The following is a 6,614-nucleotide window of genomic DNA, read 5'->3' on the forward strand; positions in this document are numbered from 1 at the left end:
CAAATGCGTTGTTGATGTTGCAGGTTTTCTCCGCTGCTTTACTATCCATTTTGAACTCAAATAAGAAAATTGTTTGAGGCCGGGCGCGGTGGCTCATGACTGTAATCCCAGCACCTTGGGAGGCTGAGGTGGGCGGATCACAAGGTCAGGAGATCGAGACCATCCTGGCTAACACCGTGAAAGCCCGTCTCTACTAAAAATACAAAAAACTAGCCGGGCGTGGTGGTGAGCGCCTGTAGTCCCAGCTACTCAGGAGGCTGAGGCAGGAGAATGGCATGAACTCGGGAGGCTGAGCTTGTAGTGAGCCGAGATCTCACCACTGCACTCCAGCCTGGGCAACAGAGCAAGACTCTGTCTCAAAAAAAAAAAAAGAAAAGAAAAGAAAATTGCTTGAATTTCCTTTTTGTCTAACATTATTTCCATAGTCTTAAATAAATATATAATAAAGCAGCAAGTAATAAGTCATTAGCCAAAAAAACTGAGAAATGTGCATTAAAATGATGTGTAGCATGACCACATGTATTTAAGAATATATTATCAAACGGCAAATTTCAACAATGCAAAAACCGCAATTACTTTTGCACCAACCTAATATTTACAAAAGAGGGAGGTTTAGGACAAGTCAGAAAGTCCAAGCATTGCCCGAATGCAGTGCCTCACACCCAGAATCCCAGCACTTTGGGAGGCTGAGGCAGGAGGATTGCTTGAGCCATTTCGTAGATGGTCTGTGTAAGTTGTCATAAGGTTTGCAAATGGGAATTTAGGAAAGAAATTTTGTCTGCGATTAACTTGGTTATAATTAAAAGGAAATTGGCCAGGCACGGTGGCTCATGCCTGTAATCCCAGCACTTTGGGAGGCTGAGGTGGGTGGATCATATGAGGTCAGGAGTTCAAGTCCAGCCTGACCAACATGGTGAAACCCCGTCTCCACTAAAAATACAAAAAATAGCCAGGCATGGTGGCTCATTCCTGTAATTCCAGTTACACAGGAGGCTGAGGCAAGAGAATCGCTTGAACCTGGGAGACGAAGGTTGCAGTGAGCCAAGATTGTGCCATTGCATTCCAGCCTAGGTGACAAAGCCAGGCTCTGTCTTAGAAAAAAATTAAAAAAAAAATGTTTTAATGGAATTTTTAAAAAAGGAAATCATTTATAATAGTCCTCTACGTTAAAACAAAGCTTCTTTAAAGTATTGATTTGCTCTCAATAAAATTAATTGAACTTTTGCTTTTCATAATAATTCTATAATCTGTTTCTGCCTTTTCTCTGTTGAGAAGGCCTGAGATGGTAACTCAGTCTTTTTGTCAGCTCTTGTAACTTTTTTCTTCTGGTTTCAATTTTACTGTTATGGCCTAAGGCTGAAATGTTTTATCTTGAAGGTCAAAACAGAAAACATTGTTTTCCTCCGTTCTGTACTCTAGGCTTTTTTTGATATGTCTAAATTTTCAGTGTAATCAAGAAACTTCTCATGCTGTTCCTAAGAGTCATGTATTCCCGTGGTATACTCATAACCTTGAACACACTCTTCCTGTGTCTGATTAAATTCCAGTACTTTTTCATCAAACTTGACTTCCAGATTATCTAAGTGGGCTTCTCATAAGGAGAAGCATTCACTGCCGATTTTTCTTTGCTTTTTTGGTAACTGGCTTAAGAGACAAGATTTTATAATTCTCATGCTGTCTTTATTAGGTTTTTGATTGCAAAATCGGAAATGTAAAAGGGTCAAGGTTTTTACATCTGTATTACCTTCTGTATTGCCTTTAAAGTCTTTTGATTATCACTTTTGTTAAGTAAGTAACTATTATTTTACAATGACCTTTGCTTCTGTTTGGATCAGATGTTTTGAGCCTTTTAACATCTTTAATAAACGTCCTCAAAATCAAAATCCTAAATTAAGTCTCTGAGGTGTCTTATTGCTGGGGCTTATTAAATCTATAAAAATTAATTGCTGCAAGGTTGTAGAACTTTTTTTTTTTTTTTTGAGACGGAGTCTCGCCCTGTCGCCCAGCCTGGAGTGCAATGGCGAGATCCCGGCTCATTGCAACCTCCGGCTCCGGGTTCAAGTGATTCTCCTGCCTCAGCCTCCCGAGTAGCTGGGATTACAGACACGTGCCACCACGTTCCAGCTAATTTTTTGTATCTTTAGTAGAGACGGGGTTTCACCATGTTGGCCGGGCTGGTCTTGAACTCCTGACCTAGAGATCCATCCGCCTCGGCCTCCCAAAGTGCTGGGATTACAGGCGCGAGCCACCTCGTCCGGCTGTAGAACATTTTTACAGCCTCCAGTCAGAACGTGAACTCCAGTATCACCACCTCTGGCCTGATAATTACATTTACTGGAAGCAAATCAGCTGAAGAACTCCCTTAGCCCCTTGAGAGAGTCCTTATCAGGGTCTATTAACTAATTTTCGTGCTGTTAAGTTGCAGGGCCTTGACTCCTGGGTACACGTCGCATCTAAAGAACGCACTGACTCCTACCAGAAACTGACACCAAACTCAAGATGACCAAAGCCTCATCTTTAGACCTGGGCAAAGGTGACACTCAAACTAAACTGCTTTCATGAAACACAGGGACAGGCCTGTATTCAAATACATTAAGGTTCATTTAGGCTGGGCGCGGTGGCTCACGCCTGTAATCCCAGCACTTTGGGAGGCCGAGGTGGGCGGATCCACGAGGTCAGGAGATCGAGACCATCGTGGCTAACACGTGAAACCCCGTCTCTACTAAAAATACAAAAAATTAGCCGGGCGTGGTGGCGGGCGCCTGTAGTCCCAGCTACTCGGGAGGCTGAGGCAGGAGAATGGCGTGAACTTGGGAGGCGGAGCTTGCAGTGAGCCGAGATCGCGCCACTGCACTCCAGCCTGGGCGACAGAGCGAGACTCCGTCTCAAAAAAAAAAGGTTCATTTAATAATTTTGCCTTTATTTGAAATAATGTAATATTTATTCTATGCCTAGATACGAAATAATTTAAAGGTTTAATTTTTTTTCTATCATTTGCAAAACTAGGCAGGGCTTGTGACCTTTTTGTTTAAAATGTTTTTAGTTCCTTGTGTTTGTTGTGCCTCCAGAATTTGAACTATACAATCCCTCCAGGCCCAGCATAAGATTGTAAGGGCCAATTCTGAGGAATAAAATTAATTCAGATTCTCCAACTCAAGGATGGTCACAGAGATGCCTCAGCAGCTTAACAAAATGCTTGTGTTTTGTATAGCTAATTGCTACAAACCAGATTATGGTGGCTCAATGCACATAATTTATCAATAAGTCAATTATGTTACCTTGTCTTTTGGCTTTTGGTTTTTGGTTCTTATGTTGCTTAAAAGAGATTCGAAGGTTAATGAGTGCCTGCCCACTTCCATTCCATTTGGCTTAGAATAATTAATTGGTTATAAGTCTTTTGACTCTAAGTCCCTTAGCCATAGGGGTCCCACTGAGGGACATGATAGATCTGGCACAGGTAGCACAGCGCCCCCGGCATCAATATGGGACAAAATAAAAGCTTGGCCATTGACACTGCCTCTGGCATACCTTGACAAAAAGCGGACTATAAACTAAAAAAAATCTGCAGCCTCCCTAGTAGAATGGACACGCCTCTTGCCCAAAGGGGATCCAATTAAAAAAAAAAAAAAAAAAAAACAACCTGAAAAACTAGTTCAGGCCATGATGGAAAGCTGGGGGTCAGACACGCCTCACTCCACTTTCCCCCATGCCTTGGAATTCAGGCACAAATGACCAGGCAAAATGCCTTTGCACCCTCGAAAAGAAAAACCCTCCTGCTGATTTTATGTGGGATGCTGTTAAAGCTGCTGTACCTTCTAGTACCTGGTTTTTTACCACTTTTGGGCCCGTTAAGGGTGAGCTCATCATTGTTAATATTTGGCCCATGCATATTCAACTTGCTTGTAAAGTGCCTGTCTCTGGTTACAGCAGATCTAGGTAAAGGTGATCTTCAAGCTAGGGTTCCAGCTGCTTCCTGTCTTGGAATCAGACGCTCCTGCTGTCCCCTGGGGACCCTTAGATCAAGCAGCTGGAGATTCCCATGCCCTCGGTAGGCAGGGCCAGTGCTCTTAAATCAGCAGGAAGATGACACGGAAGACTGACCTCCTCCCTGATCTCCCTCAAGAATAAGGGATGGAATGGCTGAGCATGGTAGGTGGCTCATGCCTGTAATCCCAGCACTTTGGGAGGCCAAGGTAGGCAGATCGCTTGAGCTCAAGAGTTTGAGACCACCCTGCACAACATGGCAAAAACCCATCTCTACCAAAAATACAAAAATTAGCCGGGTGTGGTAGCACACACCTGTGGTCCCAGATACTCAGGAAGCTGAAGTCTGAGGATCGCTGGAGCCTGGGAAGGGGAGGCTGCAGTGAGCCATGATTATGCCACTGCATCCCAGCCTGGGTAACAGAGTAAGACCCTGTCTCAAAAAAATAAAGAAAGAAAATAAATAAAAGAAGAAGGGATGGAAATCTCCAAGGGGGAAAATGAAAAGGGAATAGCACTGGGTGGTCACAGGAGGATGGAAAAACCCAAACAACAGCTAGAATAAGAACGAGGCAAAGAAACCACAGGTTAACAGAAAACCCAAAATATGGAAGAGAAAATGGTCAAATCCTGGTCAGGGTGATATGTCCATGATCCTGGGAAAACTTGAATAAGGGTAAAAGTCTGTGGTAATGGGGGGAGGGAGTCCCTGAAATCACTCCTTTTCCAGAATACCTTATGATTATTCCACCCCCTAATTAAAAAAAAATCCATAAAATTAGAAACTCAAACTCTGATGTGACTCACTCTGCTGAGCATGCCCGCAATTCTCTTTTACGTGTGTGCTTTCGCTTTGCAGTAAAAGCTTCTTGCCTTTCATTTCATTCTGACGTGTCCCTGAATTCTTTCTTATGCTGGTGTCAAGAACTTGGAAACTGGCTGGGGCTGGGGTCTCAGTGGCATCCAGAGACCCTCCTGAGACCTCCGACAGCTGTAGGTGATTGAGGGCGCCAATGATATAGGGGTCAGAGAGTGATGGAATGCACCTTAATTTTAATCTGAGTGTCATGGAAAATAGTTGGATGGTTCTATGCAGAGGAGTGACATGATCTGACTTATAGGAAAGATCATTCTATTGCTGTAGGAAAGCAGGGAGGTTAATTTATTAACAGAAGGTATTATGGGTTGAGTTGTGTCTCCTCAGAATATGTTAAATCCTAACCCCTAGTACCTGTGACTATAACCGTAACTGGAAGTGAGGTCTTTATAGATTATTGAATTAAGATGAGATGAGATCATTAGGGTGGGCCCCACTCCAATATGACTGGTGTCCTTAAAGGAGAGGAAAATCCCACGTGAGGACAAGGAGACCATCATGTGATGACAGAGGCAGAGGCTGGGGAGGGTGCCAAGGGCATTTTACAGTAAACCTGAAACACTCGTTCAGGCCGAGATGGAAAAGGGGGATGGATGCCTCATTATACCCTCCTCCCTTTGGAATTCAGGCACAGTTGACCAGCATTAACATTAAAACAGAGACCTTAAGACTGACAAAGCAGAATTTTTGTAGCAATAAGATACCAATGTGACAGATTGCAAGCCCTGAAAGAAACTGGAGTATTTTACCCCAAATACATTCATTTGGCATATTTTGAAATAGCCTTGCAAAACTGTCTCTTTGGGGAAAAACATCTACATTCTGCAGAGAATCCCCTTCCTTTTCCAGGTCTTTTTCTTGATCCAGGAGATAATTTACTAAGAGTCTGGCACCTGAAGTTTGATAAGAAACATTTACAAAGTCCAGGTGAGGTGGGCCACACCTGTAATGCCAGCACTTTGGGAGTCTAAGGCAGAGGATCACTTGAGGTCAGGAGTTGGAGACCAGCCTGGCCAACACAGTGAAACCCTGTCTTTACTAAAAATACAAAAATTGGCTGGGCGTGGTGGTGCACGCCTGTAGTTCCAGCTACTTGGGAGGCTGACTAGGGAGGATCGCTTGAACCTGGGGGGCAGAGGTTGCAGTGGGCCAAGATTGTGCCATTGGACTCCAGCCTGGGCAACAGAGTGAGACTCTGTCTCAAACAACAACAACAACAACAAAAAGAAACATTTACAATTCATTCTCTTTGAAGCCTGCTACCTGGAGGCCTCATCTGCACAACCCCTTATCTTAACCCAGACACTTCCTTCTACTGATTCCAAGTCTTTAAGTAAACTTTCTACCAATTGCCAATCAGAAAATCTTTGAATCCACCTATGACTGGAAGCTCCTCTCTTGGAGTTGTCCCACCTTTCTGGGCTGAACCAATGTACTTCTTACATGTACTGATTGATGTCTTCTGTATCCCTACCATGTATAAAACCAAGCTTAGCCCGACTACCCTGGGCACATGTTCTCAGGATCTGCAGGGGCTATGTTACAAGCCATGGTCACCCATCTTTGGATCAGAATAAATCTCAAATATTTTAGAGTTTGACTCTTTTCGTTGACACTCATGCAGCAGACTATTGCCATCATCCAGGCTACACACTGTTAAATGGAAAAACCTTAGACACGTGTATGTTTTAACTGAGTGTATTTGAGCAAAACAAAGCAGATTCCCGAATGGGGCAGCCCTCCAAACCAGAGC

The sequence above is a fragment of the Pan paniscus genome, chromosome 14 (genome assembly GCF_029289425.2).
Source record: "Pan paniscus chromosome 14, NHGRI_mPanPan1-v2.0_pri, whole genome shotgun sequence".
NCBI lineage: Eukaryota > Metazoa > Chordata > Mammalia > Primates > Hominidae > Pan > Pan paniscus.